This window comes from Semicossyphus pulcher, unplaced genomic scaffold, assembly GCF_022749685.1.
Source record: "Semicossyphus pulcher isolate SPU_LCO1_2020_fin unplaced genomic scaffold, fSemPul1.0.p SCAF_6, whole genome shotgun sequence".
Classification (NCBI taxonomy): domain Eukaryota; kingdom Metazoa; phylum Chordata; class Actinopteri; order Labriformes; family Labridae; genus Semicossyphus; species Semicossyphus pulcher.
In genome coordinates, this window is record NW_027211737.1 from 26586709 (window position 1) to 26610102 (window position 23394).

General features: G+C 41.5%; 1 pseudogene; it reads right to left on the reverse strand.

The window, feature by feature from the left end:
- Positions 1–7437: 7437 nt before the first annotated feature.
- On the reverse strand, positions 7438–22463 carry LOC138610028 (ribonuclease inhibitor-like; annotated as a pseudogene).
- Positions 22464–23394: the final 931 nt, after the last annotated feature.

The following is a 23394-nucleotide window of genomic DNA, read 5'->3' on the forward strand; positions in this document are numbered from 1 at the left end:
TTTCACTTTCTGGTTTTTTGTAGGTGCGTTTGAGATGACTGCCGGTGTCACAGTTTAACTGGTGTTGAATTAACTGGTGGCGGTCACAGGATGTTTGTGGGCGTGGCTTATGAGTCCGTTGTACACAAACGAGGAAATAAATGACTACTCTTTCGCTGATGTATTTCATTAATAATCGGTGTCTTTTGAGACATTGTAAGACACACAGTTTGCTGGAACAATCATTTTTCTGTGGACAACATTACATGACAATAGTGGACCATACACTCGCCACCGCTGATCGCTACAAACGTGTCGTCTCTGTTTGTTTTCTTAAAATAAAGTAATGCCACGGAAACCTCGAGTAACTAGAGAGGATAGTCAAATCGGTGAGCGGGTCACAGTAAGTCAAACTCAATACATCTTTAGCGGGAGTCATCTGTGGTGTAAAAGAACACATTAACTGGTCAGCTGAAGTTTGAATTAACTTGTGATGTTCCGCTGTGTGCGGCTGTGGTTGCAAAGGCGATCTCAGAGCTCGTTTTTATGATGCTAGAGCACTGACGTGCACAGATGATAAGAAGTTATCCACAAGTAACTTTCAATAACTCTTGAATTTAGTTTCTACGTTGCTTGCGTATCTTGCTGCACAGTCCCAGGGAACTTCAACCTGTAAATCAGTTTGAAACGATGTCCAATGTAAATGACTGTGTCGATACCTGTTCAGTGCCACAATAAACTGTCACATTGTTGACCGCCACCAATTAATTCAAGCACCAGTTAATCTGGTACACCGGCTCGCCTCGACAACAGGCGAGAGTAGCCGATTGCAGTCGGGGAGGAGTCATAAAGTCGGACACTTCTTTGTTGACAAGTTTGCTACTCGCCTAGTCAAGTATCTATAATACTAACGCCTAACTGTAAATTGATGTGAATAAAGTCTTCATTTGTTATTATTATTATTATTATTATTATAATTGTTGGATTTAAAATTAAGTTGTCATTATATTTTATTCAGGGGGTTTGATAGTTATTTCGATATAAACGCCATTGCAGATATGTTCATTAAGACAGCATTCATAACGGCTTCATTTAAACCAAAGCAAGTGGACCAGGCTAATGTTTGCCCATGACCATCATCTACTCCACTAATCAAGGTGTTTGCTGGGAAATTTGAATAGACGGAGCAGAAAACAAGACGAGTATCTGCAAACAAAAAACGGTATAAACAAACATAAACACAACAGGGGTCCGTTTCAGAAAGCGGGTTTAGTGAAAACCCCGAGTTTGTTAACCCTGAAATGAGGGAAACCTCGGTTTTGCCGATTCAGAAAGAGAGGTAACTTTATCTCTGAGTTGGTTACTATGGTAACTGAGTCTGTGAACCTAACCTGGTCGCGAGCAGGTTTTCTTCAGGAAACTCAGAGTTTCGCTCTGTCTCCTCCCTCTAGGCTGTAAAACCCTCATTCGACTTCCTCATTCATTCAGCCCGTATCACGTGCGTCTTAGACTGATTACCGAAAAATTAAAAAAAACGTTCGTCTGTGTGACAAAGAAGATAATTATTTGCCACCATGGCATGTCCATTTGTCGACCACATAGTTGACGAGGGGGCTGCACTTCTCCGCAGGGAGTTCAACCCTCGTCGGGACAGGATGATAAGACCCCGATTAGATGTCTTTTCATTTCCGAACCACTTTTTATTTGAGCGTTTTTCTTTACAGTCACTGCGTTATATGCACACTCTTCTGCAGCCGCACATCACAAATATCACCCACCGTGGACAAGCACTCACATCTGATCAATTCTTTGTGTTGCCTTACGTTTTTTTGCGAATGGAAGTTTTCTTTATAATATTGGGGATGCAGAGCACCTCAGCAAAACCACTGTCTGCAGGGCAGTGAGGAAAGTGTGTCTGGCTCTTTTGTTGAACTCCCTGGCCACAAACCTCTGAGAGCTATGAAGGAGGAATTCCACAGGATTGCAGGTAAACGATGTAGAAATCTGTTTTAAAGAATGATAATGTATAGTGTACTGTTAATGACATGTTGCTGTGACCTCAGACTAGGATTACTAATTTCAGTTTATTCTAGGATTTCCCAATGTGATTGGGTGAGTTGATGGAACCCATATTCCCATCAGGGCTCCCTCTGAAAATGAGGTATATGTAAATAGAAAGTCCATCCACAGCATTAATGTGCAGGTAGATATGACCACTGTGTCAAAATGTGAAAGACTGCATCACAATCCTGCCACTAACATCTGTCATTCTCTGCACTGTCAAGATCATATGTGATGCTTCACACCTCATAACAAATGTGGAGGCCAAGTGGCCCGGGTCTGTGCATGACTCACGGGTATACCGTGAGTCTACTGTAAGCCACAGAATGGAACGTGGTAAGTAGCCTAGAGCTTTGTTCAATATAATTCACTTGTCTCCCTCCTTTGACACACTCAAAGTATCCACTATACATTACAGGACACTTTGACGGCTATCTGCTGGGTGACAGGGGGTACCCATGCCGGCCAACATTGTTGACCCCTTACCCTGACCCTGAGCCAGGTCCCCAGCAGCGCTTCATTGTGGCCCACTGCAGGATGAGAGCTCGGGTGGAGATGACCATAGGCCTGTTGAAAGCTCGTTTCCAGTGCCTACGTCACCTCAGGGTAACCCCTGAGAGGGCCTGCGACATTATTGTGGCATGTGTTGTTCTCCATAATATTGCCACAATTAGAGAAGAGCAACACCCTGCCCTACAAATAGAGGCTGATGAAGACCCCATCCCTGCAGCTGACATGCAGGATGGAAGGGCAGTCAGAGATGTCATCTGCCACAATCATTTCGCTGTCTAAGACACGTTTATTTATTTTTTTCTTTTAGTTCTTTAACATGTCTTACCTTATTTAGATCATACATACTTTAAAGTCTCTCTTATACTTCTTAACTTCCAACGGCTTAGCCATTGTTCATATGTTTGACCTTTGACCCATTTACACAGTGCTTCTCAGATGAGGCCTGGGTAGTTTTCTACTTTCTGAAGCCCAAGGACAAGGAGTACTCCTATCTCTATAAAATGCCTGTGTATTCACTCATTTCTTTATCATTGGGCTCTCTTTGGTTGCCTCTCTGTTCTGCTCTGACCCTTTGCAAAAGTCTTTTATAGTTATAATAAAATAATCAAAAGATAAATCTCTGTCAAAGTCATGTTTTGTAGATTTTCCACCACCACTGCCGAGAGCACTCAAATAAGACAAATGAGTCACATTTTATTTGGTCCGCTTTATTTCCTAAAAATACAAAAGCAGACGTTAATTACTGGAACAATATTTAAAAAATAAAATAACACAATTCACCTGTGACTATGCACCCACCTCTAACTTGTGTTGCAATATTTGATCTCCAGCGCTGACTTTTTAATCTGGAGGTCCAGGAACACCATTTCTTTGTTGTTTTTTTCTGTTTGTTTTTAAAGACGTCTCCTGTACAGTTCCTTTACAGGTAACTGGGAATACATAAGGATGACATTGAATCCTGCAGTTCATGCAGAATTCACCTCTGGCATTTAGTGACTCACTGTGTTCAACTGTGCTGTTGATGGACCCTCCTCCTGCTGCCCAGCCATGCTCTGTTAAAAAGGATAAGAATGTCTGTTCATACTTTAATGTAGGCTACATGCCACAATATTCCACACAATAACTTAAAGAGCAGTGAAAGGGAAGATAACGCCAGATATCAGTGACATATCATTTTAACATGTTACCTCTGTAGGCCTCTCTGTGTCAGCAGAGAGGGTCTGTTCATCATCTTCCTGAGGTTCTTCCTGTTTAGATGAGCATTAGGTTTTAGAACACTTTACACTATTTGATCATCTCTGGAGTATTGAGTAGCCTACTTACAGCTGCAAGGTGTTCTGTCGTTGGATGGGGCTCAACAAGGCAGAGAACCCCATCAGAATCTGTTAGGACAAATGGCCATGGCTATTACATCAATCAATTAATTTTTATTCCTATAGTGACAAATCACAACAAAAATAATGTCATAACACTTTACATACACTGCAGGTTTAGACCGTACTCTTTATTTCTTACATCTTATGAAGGCACTTGTGTCCTGGGGGGTGAGAGGCTCAGATGAGCTCCCCCCAGGGATTCCCTCTGCCACTGGCCTCCCCGTGTTCTGGCTCAGGGCCAGCTCCTCTGCCTCAGTCAGAGGTGGTGGTGCTGGTCCTCCACCCGTTTTGCGGGCCTCTGCCTTCTTTCTGTTGGCTGAGCAGAATTTAAATGTATTGAGGCCTAATCAATGAAATGTATGTGAAATCAGCATCATGTTAGGGATAAAGCGGCACAAAAACTGCCACTGAATGATATTTACTTTAATATTTTAAATATGATTGAAGTGAGGTTCAGACATGAGCCCATTTTTCCTTAGGCTTACCTGATTGAATGATGTTCTTATACTTCATTTTTAGCTGCTTCCATGTGGGTTTTGGTCCCGCTGGATTGCACCTAAATGAATATAAATTTTAGCTTCTATTCCGTGATTAAATATTTAATGAATACACCAATTCAAACTTACGCGTTCACTCGAGCAGCGATTTCTTCCCACGCCGCTTCTCTCTCTCTTGCAGCTGTAGTCGTGTTACTTCTCTTGCGAAATACACGTTTGTGTTCGCCATACGTCCGCATGAGTATTTCGAGCTCCTTTGGTGTGAAGTAGGAGGACCTCTTATTGTGTACCGTTGCCATGGTGAATCGTGGTATCAGGGCTCCATTAATGCTGACTTTTTATAGTCAGCGTGCACGCACTTAACTCCGGCTGAACCTACTCAGAGTTGATTGAACTAACTCTGATCAGCTGTTCTGGAACCGAAGACTCAGAGTTTCCTATCTCAGAGTAGATCAACTCAGAGTTCAGGGTTAGACTCAGAGTTTGTTGAACCTGCTTTGTGAAACGGACCCCAGAAACAGTATGTCACTTTTGCGTCGTTTGCCTTGACACAAGTTCCGTCCAATCACAAACACGTAGTATAGTCCTAACCTTTCCGTATTCTGAAACGTTTTTGCAGCCAAGCGGCAACCACCGATTGAGAAATGAAGTCAGTGTGGAAATGCAAAAAAACTGCAGTTTCTCTTGTGGCCACTTGAGGCTGGCTCCAGAAACCAAGAGATAACATTACAGCAGATGGGAAAATGTTTACATGTTTACAGCCTGGTCCAAAAAACGGTTTTGTTATAAATAGCTAATTTTACAGTTCAAGACTGTACAAGGGGGTGAATTTATTTTGTAACACACCTGTTTTAATTATATTAAGCCTTAAATCATAGGGACTGAGTCACTTGAGTGACAGGTGGGAGCTGCTAGACATCAACGCAGACACACAGTCACTGAACTTAGCTTAGCTTGTTTGTGTTGTTGGAGCCTTTTGGGGATTTTTTCATTCAAAGTTTGGACAAATAATCTGTCTCTCTCTGTGGGATTTATGGAACTTTCTGGCCATGCAAGAAGTCTGAGCTCCAGCTTTTCAGTGACTTAAATTCTATATTGTATTGATATATTTTTAGCACTAAGTAGCAGGTATACTGTGCTTGCCATACCTGGTTTGTTAGTAGTGATGATAAGACCTGTTTAGAGTTTCCCATTATGTGTCGTTTACCTCCCGCTGTCCCACCGGGCAAGCTAGCGGCGAGTCCGCTCCTTCTTTAGTCTGATAACTAAACAACTACAGTCAGTCACCACAACTAATAAAACATCCTCTGTGGGAAACACTAAGTTAAACTAGCTCATTCACAAGCCAATTGGTCAGCCACAGGTACAGACAGCTCTGCTAACATGGCATTTTTCAACCACTTGCTTTTCTGCAGCTCCACCCTCTCATCCAAATTTGGTCTCTTCAGGCTCAAGTAAACCAGCATGGCAGCAGCCATATTTCGGCTACGTCCATTACTTCTACTGTCTATGTTCGCAGCGAGTGAAATGTTTTTTCATTTTGTGAAATGTTTTTTCTTTTTTAATGTTAGGAGCGAGAACATGTGAAATTAAATTTGCTGTTTATAGCTTACAGCATGTTTGCAGGTGGAAATGAAATATCGACTCCTGTACAAATATCCTGATATAAGTAAATCACTTTAAATGTAGATTATAGATTGATTGTTTTGGTCAGTTATAATAAAACACATTTACAACATCACAGATACAGTTTATTATTCTGTGTGGGTATACGCCAAGTGCAATAATATAAAACAAGCTTGTGTTAGCACACTGGGTTGATTTTTATCTGAATGTAACCTGTAACCAAAGTTGTTGAGTAAATGTGGAAATACTCTCTCCAACTTAACAGAGATAAGACCGACATAACTGTCCGGGCCACTGACAGAAAGACACTGCGTCAGCTCTCACCTTCAGTCCCTCTCTCTTATATCCAAGAGTCAAGCGAGAAACCTGGGTGTTATCCCAGACTCTGATTTAAATTTCCACAGCCACATTAAATCCATAACTTCTTCTGCTTTTTAACATTTAAAAAACATTACTAGAGTCAGAGGAATAATGACAAAACAAGACCTTGAGAGACTTAAACATGCCTTTATTTCCAGCAGATTAGACTACTGCGACGGTCTGTTCACAGGGCTTTCAAAACAAGCTGTTCAACGTATTCAAAATGCTGCTTCAAGAGTCCCGATCAACACTTGGATATATGAGCACACGACTCCAGTTTTAACATCCTTTCCCTGGCTACCCGTTACTCTGAGTTGATTTCAAAGTCTTATTGCTTGGGTATAAGCGGCCAATTACATTTCGGATATGCTTGAGACTTATGAACCATCTATCAGAATCAGAATCAATCAATCAATCAATCAACAACTAACACAGAACTAGAATTAAAACAAGGAAATAGAATAAGATAAAGAAAATAGGCAATAAGAATAAAAATATAAAAAGCAATATGTATAATAATGTGAAAACTAGCAGGATCAAACAAAATCTAATACTTTTTTAAAATTTGTTTTTCAGCATAAATTAATACAGTATTATTTTCTTATGTGTACTTTTGATTGTTTTGATGATGACTAACACATTTAAAAACTTTATTAATTTTTTTTTTTGTAATAAAACATCATGAAATACAAAATATTGAATTGCTGACTTGCCAGCAACATCCAGACCTCATAATCTGTTTGTAGTCAATCGAGAAACTCAGTAAAGCCTTGATTAAATCAAGACTTTGTTCAGTTTGAGTCGACTACATATCTAAATAACTGGAAATATAACCAGAACTTCAGAGAGTAATAGTTCAACATGTTTCAACTTCTACTGTTATTTAGAAATTAGTGGTAATAAAACAATAAAAATAAAAGGATGAAGCTCTCTTCTCCGGCCCAGTCAGAGTCTCCACACACAAGCTGCTGCTTAAACCGCCCTGGATCCTCAGCTGATCCTCTCGACAGAACCAGTGACAGATATCACTCATTCCACCTGATGAGAAGAAAAGACAGAAATTCAGTTCACACTCAAACTGTCTTCATCAGCTGTTATTTATTTTTATTTTAATGTTTATTTGTATAGGGACAAGTATGAAGTAAGTAAACCGATGCCACACACTACAGCATTTATAGCCTTGGCTAATTTGAAATGCCCGTCCCTAGATGGGCCTTTAAAATACATTAAATCAACAACAAATACACAAGAGACAATACAAAACAGACTCAACAGCAATAAGACAGAGAAAACAATACAGGATACAAAATACACTCCTCCAATAAAACTTAATGTAAAACAGGAAGCATAAAATCATACATGACTACAAGACTGCTAATGAACAGCATGCTAATGAACAGCATCCAGTATGAAGACAGAAGTGGTACAACTTACTTCTTGCTTCAGATTCTGACTCAGCTTTAATACTGTCACTCCAACATTCATTCAAACACATGATCACAAAAACACTTACAGGTCTACTGACCTTAGAGTCTCCAGTCTGCAGTGTGGACTCTTCACAAGATCAGAGAGCAGCTTTACTCCTGAATCCTGCAGGTTATTGAGACTCAGGTTCAGCTCTCTCAGATGGGAGGGGTTGGACTTCAGAGCTGAGGCCAGAGAAGCACAGCTGATCTCTGACAAACTGCAGCTCCTCAATCTGAATAAAGAATAATAATGTAACATCATTACATCAGTTAATGTCTAATAATCTGTTGAGAGCTGAAGAGGGTTTAGAATGAAGAAGTCAAAATGGATCCTCCAAACACCTGAACCCAACAGGATGCAGGTTAAATACTGTATACCATATAGAGTAAGGGGGGGGGGGGGGCAGCACAGATCAGAGATGTGATCCAGGAGCAGTTTATCACAGTTCAAAAATCAAGTGATCCACAGAGGGCACAGTGATCATTTTAAAGTCGAGGTGAAATGTAAAATGTCATTTTAATCCTTTTAGATCACATCCTCGATAATATTGTGCATCTATTTGACAATATAGGCCAAAAAAATACAGAAAATCAATTTCTTCGTATTCTTATATCAAAATCCGATATTTTTTTCTTCCGGTAAAACTACATTTCACACATGCTTACGTAAGTTAGCACCAATTAATTTCAACCAATCAATCTGCAACATTTAGCCGCAGCGCACCAAGAACGCTCGTTCAGTGAGCTAGCTACTGCGCTGTGGAGAATGTCTGTCTACGCCTGCTTCTCAACGATCAAATTAAATCCCTCTAATGATATGTCCCACCTGCACGTCCTGTTTCACTCGGAAATACGTCATGATACTGAAGCTAGATACTCTCGAAATGCCGTTTCAACTCAACTTTAACAAGATGACAGCCAGGCTCTGTCTTACCACTAAAATACAGCTGAAGTCAAGAAATGTAATAGCCTCCTCACTCGTGGTTACAACTATAAACCTGCACAAAGATGACAATTAACAACATATGCAGAACATATGTTCTGAACAGACACATTACAAACACTAACAACAATTTTTATTTGCATTTTGGAACATAAATTAGCAAACGTAACAACTTAAACTACTCAGTCAGCAGTTTGCGGCAGGCATGATGGGAAATGAGGACGTCCCTATCACAGCAAAAATAAAGATGGCTAAGCGAAAAACGTCTTGCCAGACAGCGAATGTAGTACAGGATACACCTGTGTCGGGAGTGGGGGCGGACACGCTGCCTTCACCGACAAAGGTTCGTCAATATGAATATATAGCTGAAGCAAAACACTTGTGTTACCAAGTTAGCTCAAGCGGACATACTTTCGCTAACTGCAATGCGAGATAAACAAAGATAGCTATGCAGGGGTAGATGAACATGCTGCCTTAGCTTTCAAAAATAAACCCAAACTGAATACTCACAGTTCGGCACTAACCAACCATAAGGATAGTGATGCTCGTCACAGCCCTTGGAGGGCGATTATACAAACGCAGGTCCGACCGAAATGGTCACAAGGCTACCAGCAACAAGCTTACAAGTAGATGCTACTATGAAAGTCCAACACCTGCGAAGCGAGAAGATGAAAAGGAACAGATCCTCCTCCTATGACACCAGAAGATATAGACTACTCCGGGTCATCAGGGGTCAAGCATGTAGCTGAGCGTAAGTTCAACCAGGAAGACTGTTCATACTCATTCATTCATGAGCATCATTGTCTGTCTGGTGATCAGCTGATTATGGGCGTATACTATTTAAGTACTAAATCAACCAGATTCAGCTTCGACGTCTGTCGACCAATCATCTCGCTGCTGTCAAATTTTAAAGCTGTTCTCTCTTCCGCAGACAGTTTGTCGTTTCGGCTTGATCATTGCGACCCTCCTCCACCCCGTTCACCTCCAGTCCATCTCATCAGTGTCCAAGTCCAGCTCCTCAGCTCATCCTGTCTCCACCATCATCACCACCAGTGTCTAGACTCCATCGGGGGCTATCCTATCCTGCTCTCGGTCTCTCGACATCTTCAAGTACATGAAGACATCATGATGGAGTCTAATCGCCAAAGTTTGCACATTTCACTCTGTCCAAACTTGTAAATAAATAATTGTTCATTCTTAATGAAGTCTCTCCTGATTGAAGTGACTTTGTTGGTATAGCTACTCGACCTGTGCATGCGCAATATGGTGTCATTCAGGGCTTAAAGCACCGCCTCTGGTGGCCAGGACGGATGAAATACAACATTAATTTAGTCATTTTACTTGACTAGATTTTTTTTTTTAACATCCATCTAAAAAACACTAAACACATAATATCAGCCTAATGTCTTAAGTTTAGTGTCACCATAATTTTCATATTAAACTCAGAATTGGGGAAAAAAAGTAGTAACGGAGAGTCAGTAATCTGACCTCAGAGTCTCCAGTCTGCAGTTTGGACTCTGCAGAAAATCAGAGAGCAGCTTCACTCCTGGATCCTGCAGCTTGTTTCTTCCCAGGTCCAGATCTCTTAGATGGGAGGGGTTGGACTTCAAAGCTGAGGCCAGAGAAGCACAGCTGATCTCTGACAAACTGCAGTTACTCAATCTGAATAAGGAAAAAAGATATGGAGATAAAATTAATTAACAATCCAATTTGATGTGTTCAAGTTTTAAACGTGTAAATAAAGATGAATGTTTTAGTAACCAATTGACACTAAAGAAAAAATTCTACTTCAGCCAGTAAACTTTATCATTTAAAACAAACATTAGTTGAGAGGTCATTCTTGATACACTTGTGACCATTTACTAAAAATAAACACAATAAACACAATAAACATAAACATGAATTTACTCTAAAAACTGACAGAGGACGTTTTCTATGGTTTCTTTAACAAACAGAAGTCTTTAGTGACTGCAGAGTAAATTTAGTATAAGAACCATGAAAATATGAACAACACAGAATCTATACGGTCATGGATGCAAGTTATTTGCGTTTATCATTGTGTCCAAACGAGAGGAGTCCAGATCGGGCTTTTACTATGAAAAAGCTTATCGGAAGGGTTGATCTACTTCACTCTCCATGCCTGTGACTTTTACTACAGGAAGAGATGTTAGACTCATCAAAATTTATTTTGACCGTGTATTTTGACCAAGAACCACGCACGGCTCACAGTAAAAATAGGCGAGCCTCCTATTCTACATATTACATTACATTATTATTATTCTACATATATATTCTACATATTCTCTACATTTTCAGCACGCATGCAATGCCAGCATTGTAAAGACTCATCTGTTTTCATGCATTTAAAATGAAAATGAACACGTCCCCCAGCCGTCACACACGCGCCACGCTTCCAGTGTTGCCCACAAAAGCGCACAATGACCTGAAGCCGTCAGCCACATACTAGGTTTTGACCTAGTCTTGTTAAACATGAGTTAAGTTCAGTTTTTAATTTAACACATGAGGTAAACAAAAATAATGGAGAGTCAGTGAACTGACCTCAGAGTCTTTAGTCTGCAGTTTGAACTCTGCATAAAATCAGAGAGCAGCTTCACTCCTGGATCCTGCAGGTTGTTGAGACTCAGGTCCAGCTCTCTCAGATGGGAGGGGTTGGACTTCAGAGCTGAGGCCAGAGAAGCACAGCTGATCTCTGACAAACTGCAGCCATTCAATCTGAATAAAGAAAAAAGAATCATAATGTAACATCTCTGTGAAGGTTCTCAGTCTTCCAGGTCATGGTAATTCTAAGCATAATCCAAAAGCCAACTGGACTTGGTTGAAGTTCTTGAAGATGTTTCACCACTCATCCGAACGGCTTCTTCAGTTCTAAACTGACGGGTGAACGGAGCTAGAAATATAAGCCTCTGTAGGTCATTTGTATGCTAATGTGTAATCAAAGGTGAGTCGTTAACCTGAGCTGTTGACCTAGTATCACTGATACGCCTTTCCCAACAAAATTAGCACGTTGACGTGGGTTATTCAGACCCGGGAAGACCCGCTTATAGATGCCAATTGTCTGTTTTCCCATTGCCAGTGAAGTATACTCCTTTAGCCCTCTTTTCGGCTGCGTCACTGTCTGACTTCACAAACGGGTTAGTAAATAGACAGGGTTAGTAAACCGTGAAGATGTTACGTGGTTAGGACTTTATTGTGTCAATTACTCATTCAGTCTATTTATCAAACTCAGCACTGACAAATTTGGAATGATGTTCAAGCGCTGCTTGGAGTCGCAGAAGTTTTGTGTTCCTATCAATGCTGATCGGAGCCCAGGCGATAATTACCCGGGTCTACTGCTGAGTCATTTGCAGTGGTGTACTGTAACGAGTATCTGTACTTTACTTGAGTTTTTACATTTCTGACAACTTCTAATTTTACTCCACTACATTTCCTGAGTAAAATGTGTACTTTGTTCGGGGAAATCTATCGGAGTAAAAGTACACATCTTCGTCACTCGTTACTTCGTCAATTGGGAGACATTTGTTGGTCTAATGAGTGTGTATTTTTAACTGAACATACGGTTTTAAATGAACAGAAAATGAGAGGTTAAACACTGACACAAGTTACAGCAGGAGGACAGGAGAGATGCCGCAGCGATCATGTCATTGCCGAAATAAACAGTCTCTCCTGATTGTTCCATACAGTAGTAAGAGTAAAAAGACCCTGAAGTAGCTTCTCCAAAAATGTCGACAATAAGATTGTGCACGTTCATGCTTTTATGTGAGTCAGACAGACAGACAGACAGACAGACAGACAGACAGACGTAGATGATAAATTGAGATTTGGACTTTTAGTTGGTTTTGAATACATATGGGACTGATTTAGAGAGTTATTTTTGTTGTAATTAAATTTTCATTTCTCGTATTGAGCTTAGCGAAGTAAATTTCCTTGAGTGACGCACATTTCTTTGATCACCTAAGCAACCTAACAATACAAAGTAAAGAGGGTGGTACTTATTTTAAAGAAAGACACAACGTGAGGCTGTGTGTGTTGACGGAAGTTGGAGACTTGAGCCCTCTTTTCCAAAAGTTACCGTCACCAGGCTCCTCACACTGATTAAACATACATTTAAATGCCGTTAGAAACAGTAGATGAAATGCCGTATAAATAACACGACTGCAGCCCACAGGTCTGTTTGTATTTATAAAGAAACATGTCACTCCACCTGAACTCTCTCTACTTTTATGCAGGTGTCTGAGTTGGTGGCCCAAGAGTGGTAAAAGTAGGAAAGGGGGTTTTATTTTGTTTGAAGATAACAGACATAAAAGTCCCAAATAGCCTAACAGAACATATCTTTTCTTGTTAATTGTATATATAAGCATTATGGCACATTGCATTTATCATATAGGCTATAATTTCCTGTTATTTTACATTACAATAAATACACTACACAAACTCAAAATTAAAATTATTATTTAAATGTATATTTCTTTATAAATATGAGAAAATTTTATCTTGAGTAAAACGTATCTTGAACCCAGAATCTGCATTTGTATTGAATTGTGAGATGATTGTATCGTTACATCCCTAGTTAGCATACTAATGACCTACAGAGGCTAGTATTTCTAGCTCCATCCACCATTCAGTTAAGAACTGAAGAAGCCTTTTCCGATGAGAGGTGAAACGTCTTCAAGAACTTCAACCCAGTCCAGTTGCCTTTGGATTAGGCTTAGAAAAATGTATTACATCATATCATAACATCAATGAATGTCTTATAATCTGTTCTGAATCTGAGAGATGAAGAGGGTTTAGAATAAATAAGTTAACCCACCTGAACCAAACAGGATGCAGGTTAAATACTGTAAAATACTAAAATAAAAATAGCTCTTATTTACATTAAAGGGGCTATATGTAAGATTTTACATGTATTCATCAATCAAATATCATTTTTTATTGCCAATGTGTAAAGGGATAGTGAGAGGAACTGATAAATTGAGACCTTCCCCAACTTCCTCCATTGCCTCTCTTATGTCAAGCACTCGGGTCGGTTTTTCCGCGAAACAAGAGGATGTGACGTATCCGCTCGTTTGTGAGTACCTCTGCCGAGAGTTTCATTCTTCGCGGGGGGAAAATAGAGTCAACATCGGCAGGGCATGCGAATCATGGAGACCTTCGATTGCTTTTGGGGATCAAAACAGACCCACACGTTGTTCTCTCACCGGGTGCACCGTTTTTTTCTTCATCCCAGCTCTCTCCAGCCACTCTGCCCTGCCTGGCTAATGTTCGCTAATGCTTGTGATGATTTGCTGGTTCACCAGCGTAATTTGCCGTTTGGTTATGAAGCACAATGCCGGAGTCATCCAGTGTATTTATGTTAGAGCTAGTTGGCTAACCTTAGCATGCTCACTAATGTTATGACTACCAAAATACTATCTGAGTGTGTATGTCAGTTATCTAGCTTGACACGTAACTTCGCCAGCTAACATAACAAACTGTGTTAATTTTGTAAATTATGTAGCAGAACAAAGCAAATCTGTACAACTACCGATTGTTTTCTATTAGCCAGTATCCTTGCATTATCTGCCTCTGCTAAGGTTAGCCAGCCAGCTGTAAGCTGCTGGCAACAAGCTACAGTTAGCTTGTCTGCTATCACAGACGATTTGCCAGTTAGGCAACACCGTTGAGTAGATAACATCAGCTAACTCACGCAGACTCCTGGGAGCTGCTCAGGCTGGTAATTGAGTAATTTGCTGTTTGGTTATGAAACACAACGCCAGATCTGATCCATGCAGTGTAGTTATGTTAGAGTTAGTTAGCTAACCTTAGCATGCTTGCTAACGTTATGACAACCAAAATACTATCCAAGTGTGTATGTCAGTGTTGTCAGTCTAGCTTGACAAATAACTTCGCCACTTAACATGATATTAACTTAGGTATTACGACAGTGTTGATTGTGGACAAAAGTAAACAGAGCTGATGAGTTCCGAGACTGAGCATGCTCAGTTTCGTGTGTCTTCGGCAAAAACCCTGGATGCTCGTTCATGCATGCGAGTGTCCGCGCGAGCGCGTACAAGAAGGTTGACTGCAGTTCCCTCAACAGCCGACAGTGTTGGTAGGAATGAGGATTTTCTGAAAGTTACATATAGCACCTTTAACTACAATCTGCTGCTACTTCACTAAAGTTCCCCTCTTTTACTAAAAGAGAAGCCCTGAAATCAAAGCATCTACAATTAGAACTATTCAGTCAGTATCAGCATCATGACTTACAGCTTCATCAAAATGTTGATAAACATACTGAATATATCTATCATTATCTGATGGCTGACATTGATAACATTTATTTAGTCATTTTCATTTAGATTTTTTTTTTCTTAACATCCATCTAAAAACTAATGAAATCAGGTGTGGATCAGGATAATATCAGCCTAATGCCTAAAATTTTGTGTCACCATATCATCTTATTTGTCTCAGAATAGAAGGGAAAAAAAGTTAACCGACTTCAGAGTCTCCAGTCTGCAGTTTGGACTCTGCAGAAAATCAGCGAGCAGCTTCACTCCTGAATCCTGCAGCTTGTTGAGACTCAGCTCCAGCTCTCTCAGATGGGAGGGGTTGGACTTCAGAGCTGAGGCCAGAGAAGCACAGCCTATCGCTGACAAACTGCAGCTCCACAATCTGAAAGAGCAAAATAATGGAGATAAAACTCATTAAAAATACAATTTTATGTTTTCAGGTTTTGAATGTATAAATAAACATCAGTGTGTCCTGATTTTTGTAACCAATTGACACTATAGAAAAAGTTCTACTTCAGCCAGTAAACTTTATCATTTAAAACAAACATTAGTTAAGAGGTTATTCTGGATACAGTTGTGACCATTTACTGAAAATCATAAACATTCATTTACTCTTAAAACTGACAGAGGACGTTTTCTCTGGTTTCTTTAACAAACAGAAGTCTTTAGTGACTGCAGAATAAATTTAGTATAAGAACCATGAAAATATGAACAACACAGAATCTATACGGTCATGGATGCAAGTTATTTATGAACATGAGTTAGGTTCCGTTTTAAATTAAACACATGAGGTAAACAAAAGTAACGGAGAGTCAGTAATCTGACCTCAGAGTCTCCAGTCTGCAGTTTGGACTCTGCAGAAAATCAGAGAGCAGCTTCACTCCTGAATCCTGCAGCTTGTTGTCACTCAGGTCCAGCTCTCTTAGATGGGAGAGGTTAGACTTCAGAGCTGAGGCCAGAGAAGCACAGCTGATATCTGACAAACTGCAGTCCCACAATCTGAAAGAAGAATAATTATGCAACATTATTACTTCAGTACATTTCTAATAATTTGTTCTGAATCTGAGAGCTGAAGAGGTTTTAGAATTAAGAAGTTTAAGTGTATCCTCCAAACACCTGAACCCAACAGGATGCAGGTTCAAAATACAAAGGTTATAATACAGAAAGAAAAATAGCTCTTATTTATATTTAATTAATTACAAACTCATGGTGAGCAGCCAAACACAATAAAAAAATATTAGAAACTGATTTAAGATTCACTTCATGATCCAGAAGCATCCAAAGATGCCAAATATATCAGGATAAATTGTGGATAAATATGAACAAAATAAATCTGAATTAATTCTGTTACTAATAGAGAAGTCCTGAAATCAAAGCATCTACAATTAGAACTAATCAGTCAGTATCAGCATCATGACTTACAGCTTCATCAAAATGTTGAAAAAACATACACTGAATATATTGTTCTCTACGGAGTCAAGACTATCTCCCCACCCTACATATCCCATTTGTATGGAGACTGACCACTCAGGGGGCAGTTGACATAGATACTTTTCACCTGTGGTGGCCACGCACTGATTGGCAACCGTGGTTATATAAGCACCACGTGTGTGTCTTCTCCGATTCCTTGATTTCCACAGTCAAGCAGTTCTTGACAACTGAGTTTGCTGGTAGTAGCGTGTGTGTTAGACATTGCCCCCTGTCGGATGAATCGGATGAAGGGGAACTGATATCATGGGGGTTGTCTCAGAGGGCTCAGACCTCCCCCTCGGTCAGATGTATGGGGAAGAAAAGCTGGGAGAAGAGGAGCAGGAGCAGCGACCTCCCCTCTATCACCAGCTCATTACTCAGGCTGCTCAGACATTGGAGATCGGAATGCCACCCCAGCTGGTTTCTGGTCCTAAGGGTCTGTTTAGAGGCCAACAGGCGTGGTAGAGCTAATCAGGGTCAGCCGAGTGGGCGGGGCCAGGGCCCCTCCAAGCCCGCCCCTCAGTCCTGACAGTTCAGGGAATCCTTGGGGAGGACCCCTGGATGGTTTCCACCATGACTCAGGGTTATGGTTTGCAGTTTCTGCGCCTGCCCCGCTGACAAGGTCAGCCACCTTTTCAGTGTTGGCAGACTCTCAGCACAGGGGGTTGCAGGCTGCAAAGATCCTCACTCTCCAGGCAAAGAAGGCCATAGGGGAGCTCAAGCAGAAAGATCAGCAGGCTATGTTTTATTCATGCTACCGCCTCATTCCCAAAAAAGATCAGAAACACAGGCCAATTTTGGTTGTGAGAGGGCTCAACAAGTATTTGAGACCCCTACGATGCAGGATGTTGACTTCGCCCAGGATTCCACAGGCCATTCTTCAAGGCAACTGGTTTGCCACGATCGACCTACAGGATGCATATTTTCAGATCCCAATATGGGAAGGACACAGATGCTACCTCTGGTTCGCGTTCGACGGCAGAACCTTCGAGTTCTATGTCCCCACAAGGTGCATGGACATTCATAAGGTGCATGGACGCAGTCCTGGGGCCTTTGAATCAGGAAGGTCTTCCGTTCCTCAACTACCTGTGTCGCAGCAATGTGACCCGTGACCTAGACCTGTGCCTTAACACAAGGAAGAGCAGGCTCCAGCCCTCACAGTCCATGGAGTTCCTGGGCATGGTTTTGGATGCCAGAGCAGGGGGTCTTTCCTTAACTCTGGGAAGACATGCCGCCATCAGGGCTTGCTTGTCCAAGTTCTGTTTGGGGGCCAGGGTAACCTGGAGACTGGGCCTCTGCCTCTTGGGGTTGATGGCAGCCACAGTGCCCCTGGCTCTCCTGAACATGTGCCCAGTGAAGCACTGCCTCCTGAGCCCTGGACTTTGCCTACAGAGAAATCTGCAAGCCAAGGTGTTGGTGACAAATAGCTCTATGTTGTGGGAGCAGCCTGCCGGCCCCAGTGCACGTGCAGGGTCAGGTGAACCTAGCAGCGGATTAGCTCTCCATGGGGGGACACCTCCACGGGTCCGCTTTGGCACAGCCGTTGCCAATCTCAGAGAGACAGCTCACTAACCCTCCTCTTCTCCATAGGGAGAGACAATCCTCCCTTGGATTGCACAGATGCATGGCACATCAGTGGCCACAGGGCCTCCTGAATGCCTCCCATCATTAATCCTCATGCACCCACTCCTACAAAGAGCCAAGGTGGAAGAGGTGAGCCTCATCCTGATGGCCCCCAATTGGCCCCAGAGGATCTGGTATGGCAATTGAACCCCTCCTTCGAGAGCCTGGCCCCTGAGAGGGCTGAATTTCTAGCCATGAGGTTGCCCCAGTTTGTGATGAGCACTCTACAAGGTGACTGGGCTCCATCAACACAAGCACTATATTCCTATATTTGGGGAGTTTCAAACACGGTGCAACTCGAGACTGGTGGATCCCCTCTCCTGCATGGCCCACGACACTTTCTCCAGTTCTTTCAGGAAATATTGGAGGTGGGTAAGTCTCCTTCAACTTTGGGGGGCATGGTGGCAGCCATAAAGGCAGTCCATGTGGGGCCTCAGAAACTGGCAGAGGGTTGTTGCGACCTTGTCGCTCAGTACCTTAAAAGGTGCTTGTAGGGTTGTTTCCTACCACAGGAGCCAGCTGTTCCCCTCCATGGGATTTGGAGGTGGTGGAGGTGCTGTCAGCCTTGCATCATGAGCCATTCGAGCCCCTGGAAACAGCCAAGCTAAAATGGTTTGCTCTCAAGATGGCGTTCCTGTTAGCAATGGTGTTGGCTAAAAGAGTTGGAGAGCTCCATGCCCTTTCCCTGCATGAGGAAAGCTGATGCCTCTTGTCAGTGGATGCTGGGGTGGTACTGCGCACGAACCCTGCATTCCACCACAAGGTCTGGTCCGAGTCCCACGCCAGCCAGTCTAGTGAGCTGCACCCTTTCCACCCTTCTCAGGAGGGTGAAGCAGGGTTGAGCGGGCAGTCACAGTTGTGCCCTGTCAGGGCCTTAACACTGGAACCGCCAGCGACGTCATATGGCGCAGTGGTAGAAAGATTTGAATTGTTCTGTCATTGTGTGATACGTTTCTGTGCTGACTTTTCCTAAATAAGAATCCTGCACATGCCTGCATTGTCACAATGATGTAATTACATTTAGAAAAATAGATAGATGCCTTTTGTTGTTGTTTTTCACCCTCAATGACCCCCTATAGCCGCCGAGTGACGTTGTTGAGTGTTGATACTTTCATCCGCGGGAGTTGAATAGATGCTTGCATAATGGCCTGATAAGCACACCGAGACAACGACTCGGACATCGAAACTAATTATGCACACAAGCACTTACAATTACTCGCGTGGATTTAGCACAATAGAAGTAAATAATTGTAGGCAGTCCTTTTATTTAGGAAAGGCTAAAATTGCTTTATAGAATCAACTCAGGTGACATGGAGATTATTCTGTGAGAAAATGGCAAGTCGACACTTCGGACAAAGTGACATGATGAGTCTGATTCTGAGCCAGAACTGGAGCTAGAACCTCAGCCTGAGTGTGACCCAGTGCGCCTGCTGGGACACCTCGAGCTCCTCACCGCAAAAGGTCCCGAATTGAGCCGACTGAACAAACACCAAGACGCACAGATCCCTTTTCTCTTTTGAAGAGAACAGGTAACGGGAGGGTGCGAGATGGCACCGTGCCAACAGTGCACACAGCGTGCACAGTGCAGGTATGCTGACATGGTTCTCACTGAGACTTAAAACAGCGGTAAGCAGCCTATTTATTTAGTAAAAGCTATACATGGTAAATAAGCATAGCAAACAATCTCAAAGTAATTATTGTCATTGGTTTGGATATTGCTTATTGCATCTGATCCTCCACAGAGATAGAGAAAGACAGAGAGACTGAGAGAATGAGCGTGTGTGAGAGAGAGAGCGAAAGAGAGAGAGCGCCCACGAGGGACAATGAACTTTACTTATTACACAACTTTATAGTCCAACAAAAACGGGATTATTTTCGCTTTCATTTCTTATTTTATTTATCCAAATACAAATTCTGAAATTGATGCTGGGGGATGAAGAGACTAGGCTCTGTGCACAAAGAAGACCGCAGGGGCAGTGCTTAGTGTTGTTCTTTTGTTAGACAAACGTGATTATTTCCGCCATCTTTTTTGATTATTTCTTAGACATTAGCAAGTGAAAATAACACATTTTACACTGCTTATAGCATCCCAGGTGCAACCTGTCCTTGCATGCACCTATAGAGATGTAAAGTGAACCCATTAACGAGGACAAAATGATACAGACGCTCTTGAGCGTCAAATTTGGCCAAAGTATTACCGAAAAAGAACGAAACATTTGGGAGTTCGATAGTTACGAAGGTACAGGGGCTTTAAGCTTTATTGTCTGCTAGTTTCACAGCGGTTACGCTCTAAACAACAAGCTTACATGTCTACACCTCCATACAACCCCACAGGAAGATACAGGGTTTGTTTTAATAAGCCATCATCGCGCTGCTGCCAGGTGTGTGCGTCTGTCTACTCCGCCCTCCGTCAACCTGCAGCTCCTTACAGTAGTGAGACACACTCACAGACTGTTCTCATTCATAGAACAGCAAATGAAGACGTTTTGTGAAGTTCCTTTCACGTCTCATAAAGATGTTAAAGTTACGATGTTACGGTGTTACAGACAGACAGAGAGCAGAGCAGAGAGACAGCCATGTCACCATGATGCTACGTTTTGATTGAGTCCCGACCTGCGATAGACAGTCCATAGATAGTCCAAAATGCCCCAAACAGAGCAGAATAATAAGAATAGAAACACAGACGAAGGGCAGATCCTCTGCAGATACAAACACCATCTCACACTTCTCCATGATTATGATGTTGATTAATAGGGAATATTTAATATGGAAAATCCTGCTCATTAAACCTTTTATTACTATTATTAACAGTATCTGTATGTCAAATGAGTTGGTCTGTGTTTAGTGACTTATCTTCAGCAGCACTGTGTGAAGGTGGGAAAAACAAGAAAATCATTTTTTTTTTGTGTTTTTGTGTTATACTCACTTCTATTTTATTGTTGTGCTATTTAAGTTGCTACAGAAACACTATTTTATTTGAATTTTGTATTTCATGCAAATGTGACAATAACTTTTCCGACTTGGAATTTTTATATTTTAATTTAAGATACATTCTGAGCATATGTGAATATATCGGCCGATATATCGATATCGGAATTTTTTTACTCACTAATATCGGAATCGGCATCGGCCTCAAAAATCCAATATCGGTAGGGCTCTAGTATGTGATGCTAGTTTATGACACCTCCACTCACAAGATGGGGACATTCATCATTTATGATGAAGGCAGACATGAAAGGACACTAAATGTCCCCTTATAACCTTGATTATTTTAATGTTGCAACGCCGATCGTTGATCAGAAAAGTTTGCCTGACTGGCTCTTGGATTTGGGCACTTAATAGCATTAAAACTGTACGGTATTCTTATTTTAAGTTATTTAATCATCAAAGACCCCAGGATTCCTATTTACCGCCATTCATATTAGAGGGAATGTTTTCACCCAGAAAGGGGCGGGGCCACAACTTTTGGGCAGAGTACCCAGATGGGTTGCTCTCTTCTATCTCATTAGGTTGTGGATAAAATCCAGCAGGCATATAGAAAGGCAGGCAGGCCTCTAGGCCCCTGAAGGGACAGGAGTTGCGGCACGGTGCAGATGTGTACCGAATGCAATCTTCAACAGTGGGCTTGTTTTGCGTGCTGAACATATTTCAAATCCGAGCTCTCATACTGACATATTAAGTGGCAGACCGGGAGTTTGTGTAGCCTCCGCCTCGCACTGTGAGTGCACCACACACAGAGCACGCTTAGCCCAGCTGAGCCTCTGGCCAGCTAACGTCATGGCCAATGTAAATGAGAAGCAAGAGCTTGAAGACCCTCCCCTATCGTTAAGGTCTCCCATTTGGGAACACTTTGGTTTCCCGGTGAAATACAACAACGGACAAAGGCAAGTGGATAAGATGAAAGTTGATGATTAGTTAAACCACGTCAAATACAAATCACATGTGGACTTTTTTTTTTATAAAATCGCTGAAATTCCAGCACCACGCCAGAGTACTTTAAGCCCTGGATAGTCTTGACACGATAAAGAACGGAAGGCTACATTACATACTTTAATTTAGATTTTTTTCTGAACATGCATCTAAAAAACATAACAAAGAAAATTTATCTCAGAAGAGAAGAAAACCTCAGAGTCTCCAGTCTGCAGTTTGGACTCTGCAGAAAATCAGAGAGCAGCTTCACTCCCGAATCCTGCAGCTTGTTGAGACTCAGGTCCAGCTCTCTCAGATGGGAGGGGTTGGACTTCAGAGCTGAGGCCAGAGAAGCACAGCTGATCTCTGACAAACTGCAGCTCCTCAATCTGAATAAAGAAAAAAGATATGGAGATTAAATTAATTAAAAATCCAATTTGATGTGTTCAAGTTTTAAATGCGTAAAAAATAATGTGTCCTGACCTTTGTAACCAATTGAAACTAAAGAAACATTTCTACTTCAGCCAGTAAACTTTGTCATTTTAAAACAAACATTAGTTAAGAGGTTATTCTGGATACAGTTGTAACCATTTACTAAAAATCATAAACAATTTATTTTAACAACTAACAGGACATGTTCTACATGTTTTTTAAAAAGTAGAAGGCTATTGTAGGACTGTAGACTAAATGTGGGTGAGCAAAAATATGAATAAAATGAAATGTACAGCTACAAGTTATGTATGAACATAAATGAGGTTGAATCAACAAATAAACATACAAGATTTACAATAGTAACAGAGAGTCAGTGAACTGACCTCAGAGACTCAAGTCTGCAGTTTGGACTCTGCAGACCATCACACAACCGCTTCACTCCAGCATCCTGCAGCTGGTTGAGACTGAGGTCCAGCTCTCTCAGATGGGAGGGGTTGGACTTCAGAGCTGAGGCCACAACTTCACAGTGAGTCTTCGATATTCCACAATTGGAAAATCTGTTATGACGTAAACATTGTGAAATATATTATTTGGAATGAATAGGAAATATGAAACATTATTTAATTGATGCATTTGAGGAATAAACGGTTTCTTTTTTTTTTGAAGATCTGCTTTTCACATCAGTGGTTCAGCTAATCGTATCTCACTATGTTTGACATGAAACAATGATTCCTATTAACTTCTCATTTATCTGCAGACTTTCAACCTTTGTTTTGCTTTAATTTTGCAGATAAAGGGATTGAAAATGAGTAACACTAAAGTTCACATAATGTCCACAGACATTTCAGTGTA